This window comes from Bombus vosnesenskii, unplaced genomic scaffold, assembly GCF_011952255.1.
Source record: "Bombus vosnesenskii isolate JDL3184/JDL3185 unplaced genomic scaffold, Bvos_JDL3184-5_v1.1 scf7180000013316, whole genome shotgun sequence".
Lineage (NCBI taxonomy): Eukaryota > Metazoa > Arthropoda > Insecta > Hymenoptera > Apidae > Bombus > Bombus vosnesenskii.
Window position 1 is genome coordinate 149,141 of NW_022882962.1, and position 24,893 is coordinate 174,033.

General features: G+C 36.5%; 1 protein-coding gene and 2 long non-coding RNA genes across 4 annotated transcripts in view; 1 reads left to right on the plus strand and 2 right to left on the minus strand.

The window, feature by feature from the left end:
- LOC117235577 (E3 ubiquitin-protein ligase MIB1-like) overlaps positions 1-24,893 on the plus strand; it is a 159,234-nt gene that overhangs the window by 107,937 nt on the left and 26,404 nt on the right. Inside the window, exon 1 of one of the 2 annotated variants that reach the window (XM_033497755.1) lies at positions 15,055-15,486. The exons of the other annotated variant lie outside the window; for it this stretch is intronic. The gene's annotated coding sequence lies outside the window, so the exon portion shown is untranslated. Of the gene's footprint in view, positions 1-15,054; positions 15,487-24,893 lie in introns of those variants that run through there. 2 annotated transcript variants of the gene reach the window in all.
- LOC117235583 lies at positions 12,260-14,481 on the minus strand. Its single transcript, XR_004493695.1, has 2 exons — positions 13,502-14,481; positions 12,260-13,204 (listed from the first exon to the last, which is right to left on the minus strand). It is a non-coding gene; the product is annotated as an uncharacterized LOC117235583 (long non-coding RNA).
- On the minus strand, positions 15,988-19,776 carry LOC117235584. The gene is made up of 2 exons (XR_004493696.1): positions 16,342-19,776; positions 15,988-16,092 (listed from the first exon to the last, which is right to left on the minus strand). It is a non-coding gene; the product is annotated as an uncharacterized LOC117235584 (long non-coding RNA).

A 24,893-nucleotide genomic window follows, 5' to 3' on the forward strand; every position in this document is an offset into this window, starting at 1 on the left:
ATCAAACAATTGCTACTTAGATTCTATTTTTTTATTTATATTTGAATGCTTTATGTAATCAACTCTTCGACTGTAAACGTTTTCACGATACCCTCGGAATGTAAACGCGGGTCTTTCGTGTTCGATACATTTTTCAGGTAACACTTGTTGAAAAAAGATGCAAAGACATTTATACGACAGCTTTAAGCGTTCTAAATTAAGATTATTATAAGACTTTTGCCAAATAAGTTTTCTCAAGTGGGGGAAAAAAGGTTTTCTACCTACTAACTTGCGAGAAACTCAATTCGGTCCAGGCATGAAGTATCCACCTTTTCGGTTTAAGAGCTACTTATGGTGTAACAAATAAAAAGAAAATAAAAGTACTTCTACGTTATGAAAGATGTATACGCAGGTACAGCGAACTCTAGAAAGTGTTTGGACACTTACCGAAAGAAACTTTTATGGATACATATATTGTATGTACGATATAAAACATTTTGAAATTTCATAAGCACTGTATGATCGTATCTATAAAATTCGAAACCAGTTTGAAAATGTACATATACAGAAGTTATTTATTGCATTTTTAAGAAAAGAAAATTGGACTACGTACTTTAGCAATTGACTGCGCGAACTACAAAATCTAAATATCCAAATGTCTATAAAAATTTTATAGATAAATTAATATAATCTTCACCAAGAATCTTCATTTCATGCATCTGTTTCCCTGTACGTAAAACAAACATTTCAGTATATCCAAACTCCGCATTAAATGTCAACATCATGCTGCATCCTCCATTCTACGTCTATCTACCTTAATAGAAGATGGAGTTAGAATTTCGAACTCATGGACATTCGAACAGCTGAAACATTGTTCGCGGATAATCGTACTTGCTTCCAACGGGATTTCCAACGGGATGAATCCCGCTAGGTATAATACTCATAGTTTGGTCGCAACGATGGGAACGGTTATTCCACCTCTCATTTATCAAAGTCGACGAGCAAGGACTCAGTGGACGATTCTAGATTGAGTCACGAACGGCGCCTTTTCTGAGTCGCCTATTTTCTGTCAAGAAAAAGAAGTCGACCGTGTCCTTACGAAGAGAGCACGTGACACGTGCCATTTTTATCGTTCTGACGCGTTTCCCCATTGTTTCGTACCAGCGAATCGAGGAAAACACCAAGTTCTTGCCAGTCTTCCTAACGCGTTCTTATTACGTTTTAAGAGTAGAAAAATTAGACTTTCAGTTAGTGGAACGTCATAAGTACGTGAATAATAAATAGAATGACTTTGCTTCAATCAATTCTTCGTAACATGCGTCGAACAATAATATATTTTGTCAACACTTCGACGGTCAAACTTTATTTCCATGTCAAAATATCATGCTTTTTTACAATTCCAATGTTGCATGTTCATTGCACAGGATGTACGTGTTGTATTTTTAATTGAACAATGCTTTGCATACGTCGAATCCGTAGAAGAGTATTAAGGTAAAATAGTCGAAAATTAAACGTTTTAAACGGTATTTTAACTTTAATTTTGCAGAATGTACCAATGGAAGATAAGAAAAGATGTGACGCACTTCTCTTATGTTTCTGTTTCTCCTCGTCTTTTATACAGTACGTTCTACAAGATTAAAGTTAAAATACCTTCTGAAGGTATCGGATAGAAGACAGAGAAAAATGTAACGCATTACTCTTGTCTTTTTCTTTCTCTCGCCTTTCCTACAGTAAGTTTTGCAAAATTAAAGTTCAAATATCTTCTGAACTGGTAATAGCAGTATTTTCTCTCCCATGGAAGTACAAGACGTTCCCTATACGTCATAATCGCACTTTAAAACACAACCCCATATAACTATCTTTCCAAGTAATCAATTTTCGACTGTATTACTATACAATATTTTTTCTTTCATAGAACAAGTATAGTCCTACGAAAATAATACTCTTTGAACCTCATGAACACTCATCTTCTTCCATCGACAGCTACTATATCGTATTTCTAATGTTTGCGATTTGGTTTAAGGTTTGGATTAGTTTGAGCCAAGTTTGAATTAAATTGAATTTTGATCCGTATCTTAAGGTACTCTATTCTAAATAATTACGGCTGGATGTTGCTCCATTGTATCGCTGTTAATTCTAAATTCCGATGAATACGTCAAACGCTCGCGTCTTACAGAAAATCCTGTGTTCACGTGCATCCGATTTTCATCGTTTTCAATGAGGCCCTCGATGCCCACTTGACAAATTCATCCGGTCGCATGGGATATATCCCCCATTTGCCAGTTCCCGCACGTAAGCGAAACGTCAGCTTTTCAAGTTCCTTCGAGTTGGGCGACCGCCACCTGTCCCATCCTCCTCGTTTGCTTCTTTCTTCTCCTTTGTACTCTTGTTTCCCAAGGTTGGCGATACCTTTCCGTTCCGGACTTCGCGTTCTCACCCCGTTCCAAGGACACTTTGTCGTCGTAAGCGGGTTGCGATTCTTCGTCGACGAAAGACAGAAGGAGCCTGGCGTCGCACCATTCGCCACATTATCCGTGTTGACGCTGCATGCGGAATGTCCGCGAGAAAATTTCAGTCCTAGAGATTGCTGCTTTCCGACGATGTTCTTGTTGAAAGCGAAACCGCTGTATTATTTATGAGCCTCTGCCACGCCACCCTGGACAATTTGCCGTTCCATGGGTGGCTGTCTGTTTTGTCTCCAGCGTTGTTTCACTCTGTATGTGCCTCTTTCTCTCTCTCTCTCTTTCTCTCTCTCTAGCCTTTTTCCTTTTTTGTCGAAAGTCCCGGGTGTGGAAACACGCGCTGTTCTTTGTTCCCGACAGAGGTTATTTTGACTTCTTTTTAAGGGTGAGATTTAGAAGAGCGTTAAGGCTTCCGCACAGTTCGTAAAGGTATTTGCAAAATAAATTAAACCTGCAGACTCATAAAAATTAATACGCAAGAAAAAAATTGAGACAAATTCCAAGAATCGTAAGAGACTTATTAAGGATTGTAGGGTGATCATTTTGTTTGGAACCTTGGAACATAGAGGATTTATAAATCTCCATCTGACGTGAATTTTGATATAATGAGATTCTAGAATTTTTCAGAAATAGATACGTTTAAAATTTTCGCAGTGAGAAGTTGTTTCACTAGGAACAGCATACTCAGGATTTGTTGTTTAAACCAAAGGAATTAAAGGGGACAAAGGTATCTCCCAATTAATTCGATTATTTTCACGATTTTATCATATTTCAAAGTATCGAAGCTACGATAATACTGTGATATTAAAGAATCTGGGATTTGTCATATCAAATGATCTTAGTCATTGAATTCGTAAATAAAAAATTTTAAGCATTTTATAACAATTAAAATATTGCAGAAAAATATTAAGTACTGAGAAGTGAAGAAGCTTCATAGTAAATTGCTGTTACGAAAATTATGTTAGGAAAATTATTTTACTCAAGCATAAAATAAGAAGAATTATCAGCATCTACTTAAAATTAATGTAACGTTGAATTGCTGCCGGCATCGAACACGACAGCTCAGTAATCTTCTACAATGTCTCATCTATCTTTGTCAATAACTTTAATTCAGTAAAATAATTTTGCTTTTTACACTGTTAGAGAATGGAGAGATATATAATTGTTAATATGTTAAATTATTTGTTTAGAGCTTCGTGAAAATGTTATAAAGTTAGATGAAAACGAAAAAGGTGCATTTATAGCTTTTGAAACACTTTACGTTTTCAGCGCAGTTAATAATTGTATCAAAGGACTCTGCAATTTCATCATCCCGACAAATTTGTCGTGTTTGATAAGTGCACTGCAATTTATTGTTAAAAATATCTTTAGATTGATCGTTATTGCTCCAAACGAATTGCTCTCGTCGTAACAACGTAGAAAGGAGAGTAACATAGCAATCAAAAGATTGAACGACGATTGCAGTTTTTGATCAATGTTTGAAAAAACATTTTATTTTAATATTTCAATATTATCAGTTATATTATTTAATATATCATTTATAAAAATATTTTTTTCGTTGTTCGATAAATCAAGTATGGTGACATACTTATATATCAAATTAATATAATTACAATTACTACATGCAATATAATTGCAATACTATAGACGTTACAATTAATAAAATAAAATATCAAAGGTACTGACTTACAAAAAAAAAAGTGTATAATATAACGTAATTAAAAATATAATGAGTTTCCCCAGAGTTAGAAATCCAATAAAAAGATTTAGAAAAAGATGAAACCGAACTCGTTCCACAATGTGGGATTTCATTCAAAAGTAAATGTTACGTGTTATAAATATGTATCGGTAAATGTAAGTACTCGTCGTTTCACCATTAATCAGATTCTATTTGAAAATGTTTTTTATTCAAAACTCAGTGAAAAAAAGTTAAATCCGAAATTAAAACATCAAAATTGTAATTCTATATTCAACTACTAAAAAAAGAATAGAACAAAAAAACCAGAAAAGCCATTAAAACGAAAGAACTTTCAGAATGGTTTTTTTTTTTAAATTCGTGACGAAGTTGTAACTAGTGATTCAGAATGTCAGAAATCGAATCGAGTGTTATCGTGATTTTGATCAAATAATTACGAGAACCATTAAAAACTTTCCGAACACTATTCGATTACACGAACGACGACCACCGTTTTAAAGCTGAAAGTTGGGCGCAAGTGGGTGAAGAATTGACCTGTATTATAGGAAACGTTAAAAGTCGATTAAATATTCTATCACATATGATAAAACATGTATAATATTTATGTGTAATTTATGTAATATAATTTATATAATTATACCGTATCGTATTTATTTATTTCAGCCTAATGGCCTAGAAATTCCACTTGGTTTTACATAGTTTGTAGACATAAAACAAAACTAAAACTAGCTTCACAGACAGCTACCATAAAATATAATTACATGAAATAAGACAAACGAATGATCGACATTACTGGTAACAGGGCATTATCGATGAGCAATTACGAGTAACGATAAAGGGGATGTAACATTTAAATGGGAACGAAAGAAGAGTATGAAAAGCGAATGCACCCGCGGTTACTTGGTAATGTAAACACGTACACCCCTTTTTCCCTGGCGTCGAAGCTGGTAGTTCAATAAAATCGTACTTCTCCCTTCTTCCTCCCTTTGGGGCTCCCTTAACGACGTGCCAGGATAGGCGAAGTCTAACTCCATGAAAAGTTATCCGCGGATTCAATATCGCTCGCCTTCGACCAAGATCCAGCTCCGGCTGAGCGCAGCTTCCTTCGAATTCTATGCAGAGTTAATTAAAAACAGGATAGGCCAAGCCTCTTTAATGTTTTAAAGTATCTCGATGACTTGGGGAATACTTGCAAGTTCGCTTGCTAAAAGATTTCCTAAACTCGGATGTACCTATTTTTGATTAATTAAGCCGCCAACAAACTTCGTTCTCCGCATTCATAGCTGTTTGCGTTACGAGCGTTCGAAGAAAAATAAAGAGTGTATCTGAATTCATTTCTTTACATTTTACTGCATTTATCATTTCCATTATATTACATTTCCAGCGACCGCTTTATTCCGCATACTTTACGCGTGTGGTAAGATACGGTTATTTGATCCACTGAAAGTTTAACGTGTTAAAATTCGATATTGAACTTTGCATAGAATAACGAAAGTTGTATATTATGAGATACTATTAGTCTTTGATATAATAACGAAAGTATGAGAAAATATCATCTACTTTAGATGACAAAATATTGAACCTTACCTAGAGAAAATATTGAAGACGAGCAAAACGACCCGTATAACCTTACGATAGAAGAAGAGAATTCCGTGATCGCTGTTAACAATAAATGATAACGTATCCATAAGAAATAAGAAACGAATAATTTAATATTAGGTTCTAGATATGTACGCAGGGTTGTCACGGAGCTTTGAAAGAGCTACAGGTACGCTACATTTGTAACTTGTTGTAAATTGTTGCTTGGACTTTTACAATAGCGATTTTAAATATTCTGGCTTAAGTTCATTTTTATCGTGGGTTGTGTCGTTGCAGATGATATAAAGATTACGTGAATCAGTAGCAAGAAAAAGTAGGATGAGTTTATCTGTCGATCATGTCTAACGAATGATCACGTTTGAGTATGTACGAGGTGGTTTGGGTAATTTAAAGAACGCGTGGAGAGTCTAATTGATACACCCGATATAGCGTTTTGTACTGTTGGGATAGCCATCTAAATAAAACGTTCATGAATGATAACTTGTCATCTGACGCAGTTCAAATTCATCAAAGGGTCGATACTCTTCTAATTTTCATTTGATATTTCCATTGCGAGTGTTCAAATACATTGAAACCCTAATAATTATTAATTAATAATTATTCCATAACAAGTATTCTAGCACTTTCGTGTATATTCACTCTTCCCAATGAACCCTAATTCGATATTCACAAGCCTCTGCTCCACTCTTTACAAGTGTCTACAAAAAATGTTCTTTGAACAACCATTCGACGTAATTTCCTTTCAGAGTACAATTTCTCGCTGTACCAATACCTTTCCCTCGGCTCTTGCGTCTGTAGACGTATCTGAAATCGGTATTTCAGCAACGTTGTCCTGCAAGAAGTCGTAGCTGGGGCTTCCAGCAGGATATTACCTTCTTCTGAGGAACGCGCTGGAACGCTCGGTATTTAGGGGCAGAATGAGAGAGGGAGAGAGAGAGGTAGAGGGAGGAGATAGGGAGAGACAGAGGTGATCGTAGACATGGGACTCGATACGCCGGGAATGGAACACACCATGGAGATTGTACTAATTAAGTCCCACCTCCCATTAATTGCCAACGTTCCTGCCTTGTCAATGCTCGCCGTTCGTCGCTATGGCTGCGGACACCGGCCGTTCATCGCTGTGGCTGCAGCCACCAGTGATGTAGTTAACAGAATTTCGATATCGACATGCTCCACTTACGTAACTACTTGCTTCTGGATGTTGGATCGCGCGAGTTGCTTCAACTTCAATACCGCTTGCACTCAGTAACAAGTCTGGTTTATCGCCCGATAAGATGTTTGCAAAGCGAGCTCGAAGCAACGAGAGATACGGTTGGATTCTGTTCAACTAGTCACAGATCTTTTCCTCTCAGCTTAAGTCTCTGATGTCGTTATGAAATTGTGCTCTCTCGTGAATTTTCCTAATTACTTTAATTGGCTTGCGTCGGATAGGAACGAAATTAAAATGAAGACTATACGAGAGAAATAGGCAGATAGGCCTGTTTTTGTTCATTTCTACGTCGTTTGATGGATACAAAGTATTTTATGTAGTTGAAGAAGAGAACAATTTGATGAATTCGAAGATATACAGATACTCTGAGAATAGACGATAGATTCACGATGTTTTGTAAGAAATAAATTATATTAGTGTTAAGTAAAGGTAATAACATTGTTACGTCTGGAGAAGAGTAAGAAATAGAAGAACTTGTACCTTGTGAACTATTTTTTAGCATCAAAATCTAATCAACTTTAATCCTCTGAAGAAGAACGAAGGTCTAGCGGAATTTTTACAAAATATCTCGTATATATGTAAATCTAAGCGTGAATTTCACGTCGTGAACGAAGATAAATTAAGTCCCGTATTTGTCCATTAGATCCATAGATCCAGGTGGGAATAGAAGCACGGTCAACGCGTATAGGTTACCGGAGTAAATAAATCTTTATTATGTCAGTGCTCTGGCCGTGTACATTGCTTGGCTTCTGGACGTGTGCATAACATTTGCAAATACACCACTAACGTTGATGAGCACTCAGGGTGTGCACTATATTAACGTGACGGGCTGAAACGTTAATCCAGATGCGTTGATAGCTCGAATTTATTAGCCAGCAAATTCATTATCAGCGAATACGCGATTTGCGGCGCGCCCCGAAAATCACAAGGGCGAAGAATCATTCCGCAATATCTATCGGTATCGTGCATAGCACCACGTTAATTATGTAGTTTAAAAGCTGTGTTTAAATCCGTTACGAGAACCATAGTTATCGAGGAATAACAAACGGTTTGTATACGGAAACTTATATTCTAAGTTTTTTAGAATTTTGCGTTTGGATATTTTCTTTTCAATTCGATACTTTAATCCACTACACGTGAAAATAAATTCTTAATCAAACATAACAGTACTGAGTAATTAAGTTAATTAAAAACAATAAAGTTTTTTTACGATATAAGACATTATGATATAAATATAAAATACTTGAGAAGGGTTTTCAGATTTTCAATAAATCGATCATTGTGTTACAACAAATAAATCGTAGCTTATTATGCAAATGATATATGACGAGATAATGAAACTTGGTAAAGAGGTAGGTAGATACAAATTATTTGTTTCATATTTAGAAACGTTTTATTTATCTACTATTTATTTACGTCTTGGTTTATTCGTCACTTTTTTTACATCTTAACTTTCTATTGATTTGGAATACCATCGAAGAGTTAAAGTTAATTTCCATTTTATTCTCAACGCGAGAATTGATTGTAATTTTAACAAATAAATAAAAAAAAAAATTTCCATTTCGCCGTAACAGTTAAGTTCTTCAAAGCATTTCCACGTCTGAAAACGTCTCCAACTATAGTAATTATTCATCGTTTAACGTAATCCCAGAGCAACGAAAAGTAGTAGATCAAAATCAGCGATACAGGGCGATTTAAACCCAACGCGGCCATTGACAATCATCAAACACCTCCGTGTAACACCAATAACGAAAGCCATACATCACGATTGCCACGGTTGGTCCTTCGATCCTTGCTGTCCTCGTCTTTCGCGTTAGTATCCCTCACGAACGCGCTCACATAGAAACTATTCGGCTAAATTCTGTTCAGGGAACCGAGATAAAAGCGAGGAGGAATGACGTCGTTCCATCGACTAGAAAATCGAGCTTTACAGGGACGAAGGTGGAGTACAGGTGGATTATTCCTATCAGGAAGTTCGTTACAGACTGATACGACGGTGAATCCTTTTTCACGCTGTTCTGCTAATTGAACCAGTTTGGTAAGGTGTCTCGTTCGAGACTTTAGTAGTCCGGCACCGTTGCACGAACGTGTAACGGTTGAACTGGCCGCTATTCCAATCGTCATAAATTGTCGTACCGAACGTGACGATCGTACCGAGTAGCCAATAGATGCGCTCGCCTGTCATTTGACCCCCGGTACCTTCTATTGGCGTCGCATGGCCAACAACCCTCTACGGAGGCCTTTGACTACCGATTCACCTACGCCAATGCATCTATCCGCCCGAAATGATCGAATTTCTACAGCACATTTCACGTTAAGTGTCTTCCCCTTTTATTACGTTCCTTTCGTTTCAACATTTATGTATGTGTGTGTGTGTGTGTGTGTTCGGGGTACATATTTCTTTTTGCAAAAAAAGTAGCGGAGGTTGATTCGGTACATTTAGTACGTTAACGTTAGTACAGTGGTGGCTGTAGACAGTATAACATCCAGGTATATTAAATTTCGTATTATTTAGCGATATTTTCTGATGACTACATGCGATCTACGTACATTCCTTAGATATTAAATATTATAGTAAAAGTTAGCTGTATGAATTTTGATGACACATTAAGACGCGCATTGTTAAAGTGTAACAATTTTCACGTTTATTAAGAAAAAGGAAGTAAGAGGATATATTACAGTGTTACAGAAATTTATATTTAATCTACTTTTTTTCAAATTTGAATAAGTCGTAGCCTACATTGTTATATTAATTTGGTTTGTATTAGGTGAAAAAGATCTTTCTCAAAACAACCAAGTCACTGCTGAATAAAATCTTCGATCGAAAATTTATTACACGATCGTTCTTTCTTTATTTATTTGTTTATTTTTCTTTTTTCTAATTTTCTAGATATACAAAGCCGATTGGATTTGGATTGAAATACTCAGGTTTACAAGATCACCGTATAGATTGATCTCCGCGTTCCTTTTGAAAAAGCAGAATAATGCTCATTCCACACTGACGCTTAGTAACATAATCGGTACCGGGTGTAACGCGTACAACAAATAGACAAAACGTGGCGACCCGTCAATTAGGAAAACGGCCATTAATGCAAATGCCAACATTAGCCAATAATACGAGAACTAATATTATTATTTTACGGGAATAATATCAGTATAATTCATTCGGCTTAATCAAGAACATTACCGCCACTGTGTGGACAGAGCTATTTTCCGTGGACAAATTTAATGCCGGCTCGTTATGGCCTCTGCTCACCTGGTCCTCCGTGTTTCGTCTCCCTTTTCACCCTTGGTTCTCTCCCTTTCCAGCCAACGAATTGTCTGCGAAATCGAACGGCACGCGTATTCGGGCTGCGGAATTCGACGCACGTGTTCCGCGACCAAACGCTAATCGTTTAAAGTCATGAGTCAATAATTGAGTTATTACTTGCTATGGAATTTGCTGTCGACTGGCTGGCGGAAATGAATTTTCTCTTCTTCCGTGACGGGAAACGAAAGATAAACGGATTGAAATCGAGCGAGAAGAAAGAAAAAGTACCTATACGAGGGAATCACGGAGGGAAAAATACACTTTTTGTTGATTTTTTCATTTTAATCTCGCTTTATGATTAATCCATCGTAAACTTTTCGACAAGGTTTATAGCGGTTACAAAATGTCAAACATTATGTTTATCATCCAAGCAGCTATGTTTATCGTCAACTCGTTTGTCAGCCATCAACGTATAAATAAAGTAGAGAGCGTTTTTTTAGATTGATAGAAGCTGAATAATTCTAGCAATGGTGTTTAAAATACTACAATACTTCGACGACTGTCGTGTATTTAATTTTAATATATCATTGATAAGATACGAAATAAAAAATTAATATTTCATAGGATGCATCCTATCTGTTGACTCCGCAAGGAAACAGTAAGAATTGCTTCTGACCATTTGCTTGCCATTAATTTATATACCTTATCGATATTCGTGTATCATTGATATAAATCGAATATAAAGCGTGTAGATATTTACGAACAACACGGTGTATCTTCAGCAGAAATTTCGATATTTCGATTCGAATTACGAAGTTTCGTCGAACACCTCTTTCCGCAAAGCCCGTGCTATTTTACGCGGCGATAGAATAGCCGAAAGCCCAAGCACAGTTCCTTGGCCGCTACAGTCCATTTCCCATTCAAGGCAATCGTTAATCCCATGGCACCGCAGAATTATTTGCCACAATGGAAGCAAGCCGCGACAGGATCTGGGCGCTTGCGCGAGCGAACAAGCGAGCAAGCGAGCGACCGATTCAAATCGCGACAATGACGGCAATGCAAATCCGGCCGTGCCTGCATCCTGAATAGTCGAGGCTTCCACGCATAGCTGGGATCACATCCACCTCCAACCCCATGGTTTCTGCTCCGTAGACTGTCAGTTATTTATTAGGGTGAACATTCATAGCAGCGGTGCTGTCTCAACCTCATAAATCGAGCGTTCAGCGCACTTTTATTCCTCGTCTATCGTCCCATTTTCGGTGTTCCTGGCATTAGTTTCGTCGCGTTGTTGACGAGACGTGTACAACCAGCTGACAAAATTGACTAGCGATCGTTACAGAGGCTCGCGTTGTGATGTCCACGGATGGTTGGCAGATACAACGGAATACAGCGAGACTGAGACATCTGAGCTTCAACATCTTAAAAAGTAAAGTCGAAGTTTGCACAGAAAAGTCAAATTATATATTATGAGACGCCATCGGTCTATGATAATCATACGACACTTTCGTTATTACGAAAATGATAAACATGATCGTTATGAATAACGAAAGCGATAAGTTGACAAACCGAGTAAAACTAATTTTTGTTTGATAAACTCTTTATGTTCAAATTCTTCCATTTTTGAATCACAAAGACAAGACTACACACACTGACAGACACATTTGCTCGCAGACACTTTCATCAGAAATGTTAATGCCAATTAGATAGAACACGTGTCTGCGGACAATTGCGTGTCAATGTAGACTTAGCTTATGTCGAATGAAGAAGGTTCTTCTAAACTAATAGACGGTTTACTGCCGCCGGCTTATTGCAGGTAAATACACTTAAAATAAATAAAATTCTTCGACTCATAATCTCATCACATAGATAGAAATAATCTCACAGTTGTGGTAAGCACAATCGCCTTTGCAGATATATTCGCCGTCTAATACTACTAATATATCTTTCATAGCTGTTACTTAAAAATTTGAAGAATGCGCAGGAAACATAAAGGCGAGAAGAGCAGTTAAATCCTTAAATGCGTCTCTATGATCTAATTATTAAAAAATTAACAAATATCCGTGTACTATTTTAAAATAAAACGTTTTTCTATTCCTTTACAAAATGTAGATACTTATTATCACTATAATAATACTGTTGCTCGTAAAGATATAAACACTCGATGATTTGCTAATTTCTTATAATACAAAAAGACACCTATATAACAAAACATTTCTAAATACAAACCTATCGCATTAAAAATTAAAATCGTCTAAAATATTCATATTGTTCGATACAACAACATAATTCTTTGAGACAAATATTAAACGTATCAATTATTAATTACATGTATTTAACGTAAATATATATAAGAAAGAAGATATATATAAGATATATATAAGTAAGAATAAATAATAGAATTTTTTCAACGTGTATATAAACGACTATCTATCAATAATAATTAATGACGTATTGTCATCCATCTGCTAAAATTATTTATCACTTTTCTATCCCCCTTTTACAAAACTCACAATCAAAAGGATCATAGCTAGCTTCGTCGTTTAAAAGCTTGCTCTCAGGAAAATCGCATTACTCATGACTTAATACAAATCCCTAAGTACATATACATCGAAGTCCGATTACGTCACAGAAGCTCACTGACGTCATGTTCTCTAACCCCCTCTTTCGTAATCACAATCTTCGCAATCATTATACTCCGCAAGAATGGAAGAACGCGCGTTTTACTCTCCTGTTTCAACAACTTCGTGGATTACTGCGCACAATAGATCCCTAGATCTGTCGCAGAATTCGTAAATCGTCCTGGAACCGATTGTAATTGGCTGCAACTTCGGTCGCCGGCCCGGAACGCAAATAGACTCTGTAACCGGAGAACTCATTTATGGAAATATGCTGGTGACCATGCGTCCTATTTTTGACTTCACCACCGGACGAACATCTCCTTCCAGGCTCTCCCTTCCCTTTCTACCGTTTTCACCCCTTCCATCCTCCTTGTCCGTGCATTCTTCTCTCTGTAATAAAATTAGCCACAGTTTAATATATTCATAAACGAACGTGTTTTTTTTTTATCCAGCTTCGAGGTATTACATAAACTCAAGAATACTTGAGAATGGCATCAAGATCTCTATATAACGATCTAGCTATAAAATTCTATATTTCACTTTAAACGTGTTTATTTAACTGTTTAGTGATTATTTGAAAATCGCGTTGTTGCTTCTGTTATTCGTCATGTAAATGTAAAGATTACATTCAACGATTTTATAGCTAGGAAATGTTAAGTTTAGAAATGTTTCACGTGCTATACTTACATACGCTATTAGTGATGTTTACTGTCGGTACACGATGCACAGAATCGAGATAAAAAAAGGATTAGCTGAACACCAGAGCACTTTTTCCCCGGTTTTTACTGGTCGAACGGTGCATCATCGTCATCTGCAAGAAGAAAATCTCTAGTTTATGAATCGTGGCTCGGCGGGGGAGACAAACGGGCCCTGGGAACGCCTTGAAATATTTTGCCGATTTAAATAAAGCTGGCGACCACATGGTAGTCACGACGGAACCGTAAATAGAAAACACGGGAGAGGCCACATGGACCTGGAAAGATGCTCGAGTCACGTTACGGTATACGTGGAACTGCCTCTATTTCTGGCGTCTAGATACCAGTACCGGACTATAGCTGTTTAATATCTTTTTCCATTACGATGACCGCGCCAAACGTGGAAACTTTGCGTAACGTTGCATCGCGCACTCTCGAGACTTTCGACTGCTCTCCGTTGATTTTCTATGGAAACAAGAATCGTCGGCAAAAATCGTTTCTAAAGCGTATCAGAATGCACCGGTCGTTTTCCATGATTTCATCGAGCGTAACAAAATCTTGCTGTCTTCAGCCTGCAGAAACATGTGGTCAACTGTTTGATCAGCTGTTGAGCATGTCTCGCGGAGAACACCGGGTCCCACGACGTGTTTCCGGTTCGATGATACACCTGGGCGCAGCTCCATACTTCTTTACATTCCATACGTCACATTCACTATGGGAAGTAAGGAAGCACGGAACGGCATCGCCCGGTTCGAACGAAAAAATCGTTCGAGAAAATCGTTGTTCTGTTGGTTCGAGCCGATCGATCGTTCGATCGATGAAAATTGGAAACCCACTTCTCAACGACGAAGACTGGACGATCCTGTCGCCGTGACGGTACGCGTTTCATCTTCTAATCGGACGATTACGTAATCCACTGGTTTCGACACGGTCGAAATCCGCGCGTTCACGGGGTTGGACCCTGAAAACCGATACGTTTCACCGATCGGCGAGATACCTGATTGCTCGCACTTCCTGTTCGATTCGATTGCGGATCGGAACGGTTCCGGCCGGTAGCGTCGTCCATGTTGGACTTACGAGACAGACCGAGTCCTTCGAGAGGTCGAGGATATTCTCTGGTCGCGAGTGTTAGAGCAGCTCGAGTCAAGAACTTCTAGCGAATCCTCCTGACTGGTTGACTGCTTCAGACTGAATGCTGCCAAAGCTTTGGGCACGGTTGCTTCAACGAGCCCTCTAAAAATGGCCGCACAGATCCCATTGGCCTCTCCATGTCGTGGCCGACACCCCCCGGCACATGTAAGCTTACACTTCAGACTACCACGAGGCTTGCTTGCTCCCTCGTAGCGCATCGCGCCAAATTTGTCTTTACCCGAAAATAGTCAGTCCCACGGCTGCCACCACATGGCGACTATTCCTGGTCCAGACTCGAGTGATAACTTACCCAGGCCTCTGTCTCGTTCCTCGTGCTCTCCTCCGTCTCCCCTTGCCCGTTCAGCTTCGTTCTGCCTCTATCGTCTCCTTCTTCTTCTTCTTCTTCTTCTTCTTCTTCTTCTGCTTTTCTTCGTGTTCTTTTCTTCTTACGGATCGCGATGCCGTACAAAGACGTATATACGCATACAGTTGCTCGCCCCTTCAGCTGTCACGGTGTCGTTAAACAGGGAATCCGAGGAGGACTCGATAGGATGACACGTTCAACCCTTTGGATATCGTAGCTTCGAGCTTCTACGCGTGAAATTTATGTTTACCTCGGAACTTGTACCCGATCGAGGAAACCTTTTGTTTCGACGAACAGAACGATCCAACTTCCCGATCCTCTCGCCTGCCATTCTTAGCAACAAAATAACTAGTGCGAGCGGATGCTACGTGATTCGGTCTTTCTTGCGCTCGCGGTTAGGTGATGGACCGCTATGGCCTCGCATGTGACAGGAATGGCGTCTGAGAAAAAGAAATCTGTTATGTTCTTTAGGCAAAGGAAAGGTATGTTAATTTGTTTGTCGTTTGTTAGAATACTTTTTAGTAAAATATAGTAGCTCGATGTGACTAAAATATATGTTAAATATCAATGCAAAATTACTTGAAATAAGTAAGACATAATATAAAGCAGAGATATGAAGGGAAACTTAAATATAAAATTGTTTTTAAATTTCATTTGATTGGACCGGCTGATTGTGACTAAAAATTAATTAGACGTTAATATAAAAGTGCTTATACGTATACAGTAAGAATTAATTGACAGATTTCGTTATAACTTATTAGTAAGTACTATGAGACGTAATTAACATTACTTAATCTTCATTTCCATTAATTTTTTACAGTAATGTATCCGCTTATCACATCCTTCCAAACATTTATTAAATATAGACGTATAATCTAGCTTCATTCTACAAAATTAATTTCGTCACATTGTATTATTTTGAACATTGATTACACAAACTGAGTCAGATGGATAATGGTGAATACACTTACTCTGTCCTTCTTCTTATTTGACATTATTTATGTAGAATGATATTTTGAGTCAAATATTTGGCAACCACGTCTGGCGGAAGAACGAAACTCCTTTGCATTCCAGGCTTATCATATCATCTGCAATTTCATACGCAAAATAACGTAAGAAATAAATACTTCGTATCGGAAACGCAGCAAAATGTTTAAGATGAAAGGATAATAATTTCCTAAATTTTTCATTCTGAATTTCGTATCATTTTATTATACTATCAAAGGATTAAAAAATTATGTCAAACATAACGTTATGTATTCTTGTCGTATTTTAGAAATATATAATAAAAATATCTCTATAATCTTCTTTTAACATATAATACAGAATGTTCTTACCTATTTTCTTCAAGTATAAGAATATTTTTCCAATACGTCGATATTATTTCATCTCTGCTCAAACAACATAAGCAATATGTTTATATATAAATCGTTTGCTTCTAAATATTTTAACGTTATCGTCATGGAAGACACGTTGCTACAACAAACTGAAAAGTTATGACCATACATATCTATGGTTATAGTACAAAACTTCGTCCTATGAAAACAAAAGAACATGAGAAAAATGGTCAGAACTATATCAAAATAATTAAGCCACATGTGCCCGAACTTTTCGGTAATAATTTGTATACTATTCTCATTTTCATTTTTATTTATATCTTATATATTGCGGCAGCACATAAACGTAGAAGAAGTCAACAAAAAATTGGAATCTGGGAGAGACCCACGTTATTGTGTCTTTAAATCCTAACGATTGTTTTGGCTTACAATGTCTAGAGGTAAACGAACTCGGGACAGATTGTTATGGTCGTTATTTGTAATCTTCAGCCGGAGTTACATAAGAACTTTAGCTTTTAACTTTTTGTTGCAACGTCGTTCGATATAAATGTATGAACGTGCTCCCTAGGACAGTTTAATTGTTATCCTTTGTGCGATCGGCATAATAAAATTGAGCGAGCGATGATTATAACTAGCGTATACTATCTCTTGTATTGATACGAATTTTAATACAACTGACTATTACAAATTCATCCACTCGTTTCTTACCAAACAATCTACACGTTCAATCCACCTCAATATGTATTTCGAGTTCATTAATTTTTGCATTATCGTTTACCAGTTCTCACAAAATATCCATTTCGCTTGCACTAAATTATGAAATGAACGCAGTGTCCTATTGTAATTACCGTAGTATCGTATTATGAAGTCATCGTATTATTATAACTCCAAAGTTCGTTATTAACAAACGATATTCATTTTACAAATTGAGAATCCGATCAATATTTTAATTCGATACAGAAAAAGAATAAGAAATTGTATGAAACATTTGGAAATAATTTTCTTATTAAATCTTGTTAATTTCTCTAATAAAAAACGAATTATTATATCGGATACAATACAACCGATAACAATAAAGAAATTAGTGAAAGCATTTTAGATGAGAAATTGATGGCGTGAAACTTTCATGGTGTCGATTCCAATCTAGAAGCTTAATAATCGTTCACGTCGTAAATTCAGAACGACTAAGATTTATACTAACAGTGAAAAATTAAAGGAAGACCGATGCATAAATGGCCAACAGACCGCGACGCAGTAAAAGTGTCAAAAGATCCTATTAATCCTTAATGCCTTTTATACGCGACATTTTTTAAAGAAATTTCGCCTCGTAAACAAGCCGTGCAACATACTTCCTCAAAATAACTAAATTGAGCCCATTAAACTCCCTTGAACTATGGCTTTACGGAGCGTGTCGCGAGCACCTAATGAAATGTATACCTCAAACCGATAATAAAATAGCAGTGAAGCTTTGCCATTCTTCAAAGTTCCCTGTTACCGTTAAAAAAAGAAAAAAGAATTTCCACTGTATTTCGTTGCGAAATGATGTTAATTGTTCGATAAATCACATATACATTGTTAGACACCACCTTATTATGGAAAGTTGCAGCAATGAATAAATTCACAGTGTCACGAGCAATTTCCCGTGCATTCCCCATTTTGCTTTAGATACGAACGTACAGCTACAACTCCGGTTATACGTACTAGAACGCTTATGAAAGCCTGAATAAATTTAAAAAATTAGTAAGAAATTATCAGAATTAACATTTGTTATCTAACATGAAATAATGGTATAGCAATAATCTCGTCAATTTTTTTTTTTATATAATAGAATTAATTTTTCTCTTGTTTATACGTATATGACGTATTCTTCGATCATTTTCTATTTTGATCGGTTCTGACGTACATTTTATTAGCGTCTTTGTATTCGACTTCATGCACAATTTTGCAAAGTAAATTCAGATTTTGAGTAGATCGCCAGGAATTTCTATCTAATTCGTGTTACATTTTTTCAATAGGTTTCAAGTAAGAGAATTGTAGAAAAAAGGCAATGTAATTATTACAATTTACTATGTTAGTGTGATTCCTGCAAATATTTTTCATTTTTTTATTGGTAATATATACATAATCTCTTGGTAGATATATTCTTAAAGTTTTATTATACGTTGGTAATAATATACGTTTGTCGATTTCGATCAAGATCATAAATTATACAAATTTTCTCGATTAAAATCTCAGTATCCGTATTGCAGTAACGAATCTCGATCGGTAGCTCCGTTAAAGACTTATATTCGAATTGCAAGCTGGCTAGCGAGATCGCTTGTCGCAAGTATTATTTATAGAAAGTTATTTGCAGCAATAACGGTGTTGGCAAACGTCCAGCACTTCTACAATGTGATGTTATAGTAGCAATTAATCGCAGTTTTATTTGATAGTGTCGCGAACTCGTCTCTGATATCCATAGTTTGATTGTATTTTGTAGATCTGCGGATGTTTAAATGTTCTTAGAAATGAGAGAAGTTTTTAAAACAAAGGAAACATTTGATTCGATGAATTTATGGATTGATTTCCTTCAGAGAAATTGATCGCAGCTTGCAGTCTTTATATAGATGCAATATTTGTTTTTATAAATTGTTACATCTATCTAGTGCAACAGTATGTTTCAAAAAATACATTGGATATAAATGATATATTGCAAAATGATATATTATGAAATTACATGAATAAGTATATAGTATAAGTACTATGAAGATAATTATTTGATAAATTGCTGTTATGAAAATGGTCAGTATATAATATTCAAAATATAATTTAGAGTACTTATTTGACGATACAGATTTTCGTCGTCTTGTATTTCTTGGCAATATTCTAAACAAAATTTACATATTCTTAGAAAGATATAATCTTTTAATGTGTAAGATGTTTGTGTTATCTAATGTACATAAATATCAAAAGTACATAGAGTGCTTTGTAAACGAAGTAGATAATGTTACCGTATCAATCTTGCTTAAGGCAACTTTTACATTCGACATATGAGTAGCACGAACAAATGTGCTTATAAGAACGTACAGTCAATATGTTATCATGTTAGAAACTAACCGATACAACTACAACTTTACATAATTGGGAAACTTGCGTCATCGATCAGCTTACTCCAACATTTTAATAAAATTACTGTATATATAGATAGCGTCAAGTTAAAGATCATGTAATAATATAATATAATATAATATATTCGCGATACTAACTAAACAGAAATTTGTTCCGAGTAAGAATCTGTTTTATAGATAAAGTTGCAAAATTACTTCAACTTCTATCCCCTAGAAAAAAGAAACAGAACATTATAAGAAACGTTGTTGATTTTAGTTTTCAAAATTGTTCAAATATGAAATGTCCAGGATCCTCTTGCACATATCAACTAACATCATTACTGAAATTTTACAGGTGATAAATCAAGGCTATTAACATTAATAAGTTTGGTAATGAAACGAATGAGATTTTACAAGTAAATTTGACAAATTACAAGTCATTTGATTATCACGATTATTTAACACAAAATTGCAAAATTGTGGAAATGATGTCTATAACTTACGATTATTGCTAACTCGTCAATTCACTGACATTATTTGTTGGTAACTTTCTATACAGAAGTATCATGAAACGAAAGATTAAAGAGCGTCGTTTCGTCGCCATCGGTGAACCACGATGCCACATTTTTTTAGTGATTAAAATAATCACAAACATCAATGATCGAAATAAGATAAATTTCATGAACTAAAAAATTGCCAACGATATGGCTAACTTAGATAACGTCGCAAATACAATATACTAGTCTGGAAAAATTAAACCTTATAAGTTATAATGTAGTATATCCCAATTTATTGCTGCTGTCAGAGCGAAATATATAAAATTCACGCGGCAGTCAACACGTTTACGGCTTTCCTGAATGTCGATTAACCCTTCTCGAGAAACGATGCTCCTGCTTTTCATTCTCCGCGAGTTCTCCAGGCTGAGTGTTATGAACACGTTGTGCAATGTTGATGAAAAGCGGTTCGGATACATCTCGACGAGTATCGTTCCGTTCTTCGCCGCTACGAACAGAGGAGAAATCCTTCAGGCCGCGTCGCGACGTCTCCTCCAGATCTAAAATTACTAGCAGCCGAAGACGATGCATTCGCGGTCCGGTGAGCCGTGCGAAAACGAGCCACTACAGGCTTACGCCCTAATACAGCCCCTATTTTTGGACGTCGCGCTGACGCCACGACGGAGACAACTCTTCGCAAAAGAAAATCGACGTTCATCCCCCCTCCCTGCAAACCTCTCTGCGTTTCTTCTCCTCTACACTTCTCCTCTATTTCTCAATTCGTTTTTCTTTCTTGCGCTAACAACACGTCGAGGAAACGTTATTATTACTTTTTCTTATTGCTCATCACGCTGCTAAACTTTAACTTCGATCCATCCTTCTCAGGGAGGGAGGGGGCGAGACGGGGTGGAACTGCGTTGCAGAAGCAGAATATTTTCATGGCTGGTTTTGGAGACCCGAAATTAATCGGACCAGAAGAATCGAACGCTGATCGTTTAATCCTTTACACCGCGGAACTTTTCATTGTACGGAACGATCAGCAGCTTTTATAGTGAAACTTTTTGAAACTATGGATTGCGTTCGGAAATAAGAGTTATAGGTGTGGATTCATTTATGTAGTATGTAGGTTTATTTATTTGTTGGTATAAGTTCGTTCGCCTCTTGGTGTACACGATTAGAAAACAGTATGAAAACAATTGAAGAAATTTTGTCCGCGCGATTGTACAAAAGTATTATTTTGAGTAGAATATAAAAAATGTTATGGAAGTTCTGAGACTATATTGTAGAAATATCGAATTGATGGGAAAAAGCGTGATTTAAATATACACTCAGAGAGATCTTTCCTTTTACATATGTAGCAGTTTACTTTAAATTTATTATGTGTGTTTTACGTTTATAGGTAATAATTATCAATTTATTAAATTTCTTTCTTTTCGCGTTATTTTTCAAAATCGTGACAATAACGTTTCGTCCCGTAAGATATTAAAAGGTCTTTCTACCATTTCCCCGATATTATGCAATTCAGTGATTAAGATTCTCCTCTTCAAAATGTATTCAAATCTCTCTAATGTATTCGCTACGTTACAGTAATAACAGTGAAGAAAATTAAATGAATAATTTGTAGCGTGTTATTTATGCATGACAAATTTACGAGCTAGTTGAATACAAACAAATAAAAATCTTATAAATCCATATGTAAATAGAATTAACGAGAACATGTCACTGAAAACATTATCGTCTGTGTACAATTAGATCGTTCAATTATTTCATAGATAGTTATAAAAACAATGAAATAAAACAGTGATAGCGTAGTTCAATATTTATGTATTTCTTTAATTAAGACGGCAAATATTAAACTTTCTTAAGGAAGTATATACTGTCATAGGAGATAATAAGATAAAAAATTTTAAACATTTCTGTCGCCTGCAAACAGGAATTAAATATATAATCTTGAAAAGAGTTGATGAGCTACTTTAAGTTTGGCAAAGGATAATTAAATTCTAAGATGATTACGTATAATAGGTGTAGAATTTTATAAAAATTTATTTAATAATTCAGAGGATATTAAACTTTGGAAATGTAATTTACTAAGAATTTTAGATCGTTATTTTTCCAATATTTAACGTATTCGAAATATTTCAAGAAGATTTCTTGTTCCGTCAATATTGAAAGATATTAGATACAAAGAAAGAGAGAGGACAGGTAACCGGCAAAGGAACGAACGTTTCAAGAAAAGCAAGCACACCTTCTTTCATCCGCAAACAGATCGTTTCATTAACAAATCAGAGGTTGTCCGGCACGTTTCATTAAAAGCACTCGAAAGCATTCCACGGTGATTTTCTAGTTATAGGAACACAGACAAACTCTTGCCGCTCGATGTGTATCGGGTTACGAGTTCGTTGTTGAAAATAGCCCTTACCCCGTGGTACTAACGGTAAAGACTTAAAGTAATCTCCGGCCAAGATACGAGACCGGAATTCGTTTTCAGAGCAGTTTTTAGGCGTCCTGATGAAAGAAAACCGCGGTGTAACGTGGCACAGGGCTAACGAAAAGAAGAAAAAAAAGGCGAGGAAGAAAAATGGAAAAAGAACGAAGAAAAGAAAAAAGAGGGAAGAAGATGGGTAGCTATCAGAAAAGAAACAGGAAGAAGAGACGGAGGAAGAGAAAGACGGATTGCGAACTGGTGGTTCTTGCAGCGGCTAATTATCATCGTTAATTTCGCCTGGAAGATAGAAAGTCGTCTAGACTCTAAAGTGGAACAGTTTTTCAGGTTTTGCTTTGGCCATCTTCCTCCCTCTTCCTTTTCGAGCCTTCGCGTTAACATGAAAAAAAAAGTCGTTTGCTCGCTCGAAAGGAAGGCTTTTAAGCGGCTTAAGGATATTTGGCAAACCGGACGAATGTTTCTTTTATGTGTCTCCTTTGAAACATGTTTCCACCACTTCGCGTTCTTTCTCAACCCCCCGCCTCTCTTTCTTCACCGTCTTTCGTTCTCCTCCAGAGATAACGAATTATAATTGCTTTTCTAACGCAACCATCTGAGAAATTGTAGGAGCAAGGAAGTCTTCGCTTACCAGAAGCTTCCTCAAATTTTCGCAAGGTTTGTAACAGTAGAATACTTGTTCCTTTGATCTAAACATTCTAATTATATATACGTTGCATTGGCTGAATGCTTTCTTTCAGAAAAATGCATTATTAAAATGCAGACCAGACGCATGTTCAATTATTAGGACATTTTATAAAATAGTTCGGTAATGATACCTAGAAATTATCTTTTGTAAATTTCGAATTGCACTAGATGAATATTTTACAAAAGTACGTCTACTTTGTTGTAAAGTTTATTATAGCGTCTGTCAACCTCGAAGCTTTGTATCCATTTTGCGTTGCTTGCATAAAAGCAAATGTTATATTAGTAATAGTTAATTAACGATTAATACTAACTTCTGCTACAGTATAACGTAAACAAATGTAGTGTCTTACATAAAATATAAGAAACATTATGTCTAAGAGGTGAACAACCCGAATGACACGAGTTAGTTCGTCTGAACAGGTTAAAGGCGGAAGGATAGTAACGGGAGAAGGTGTCAGAGGTGTAGAAAAAAGTTGGTGAAACAACGAGTCGAAAGGAAAATATAAAAGAGGCCGAAAGAAGCCACTCGTCGAGCCCCTAAGAAAGTGGCGGAATTCCCAGTTACGCCCCTACGGCTAGCTGAAACGCGTCGCTTTTTGTTCCATGACAGATCCATGGAACTTTACATCAAACATATCTCTTTCACTGGCAAACACGTACTACAAAGGGTTAATGTTGTTTGTCTCACAACTACTGAAAGGATCACGGGAAGGATCCATTAGAACAATGATTCTCGATTTTTTATCCCTGGAAATGAGCATAAAAACGAAGTACGAAGTGTTGTGTATTGTCTTTACAAAAATGCAAATTTTCCAGTATCCGTCAATTGAAACGTTATTTGCTTCGCAAACTCTTTTTCCCAAAACTTCATCGTTTTACGATAATTTATTTATGATGGGAGATCGATGTCAGTTTTTGTCATACAATTAATCTAAGATTAATCTCAATTTCATTACAAAAAGTATCATTAAATGGTAACCACAATTGTTCGAATTGTAATATTTTGTATTCCTGATTATAGATACAAATTATTCATAGTACATATAATAACGAAAGAAAATTAAATATACTGAAATTGAATATCGCATCTGAAGCTTTTTTCATCATCTACGTGTGATTCATTGATAGCAGTCGACTGTCAAAAACCTCAGAAAATATCTTTCAGATACGATTCTTCCGCAACGCCGACCAAATCTATTTAGAAATCAAAGGCAGTGCATCGATACAAATAATTTCACGGCTGATAATACAATGGAACAAAAAGCTTCTGTTTCCATCTCTGTTGCGCTCGTTTGAACACGAGCTGATATATAATCAGAATACACGTTTCTACATGCAACGGGACAAATTACACGTGCAACGATTCGTTTTGCCGTTTTCGATAAACAAACGAAAGCCAGTTGAATGGTTTCGGGCAACCGCGACAAATCGAAGCGTGTCGCCTCGCTCTTTGACCGATTTGCCTGGACCGTAATTTTATGAATGGTCGTTGGCACGCGTCGAGCAAAAGCGCAGCCGCGATGAAATCACGTTACGTGAATTTCGGCAACTGAAATATGCAACGAAACACGACATTCGCTTCGTTTCTGCCACGATTCGCCTAAAATGGGAGCTTCCAAGAACGCGACTTCAAACAAGCTGGAAAATATTCGTTACAGCCTCCGAAGTCGCGTTGCAAAGCTCGATCATAATTTCAATTACTCGAATATCTTGAGGTTGCTAAGTCGGTTCATGTCAAGTATCGTTCGATACAATGAAACTTTAATTACATGTAGCTTTTTAAAAAATATCGTATATTTAAGCCTCGTGAGTTCTTCGGGCCACTCTCAACCAAATCGTACGTTT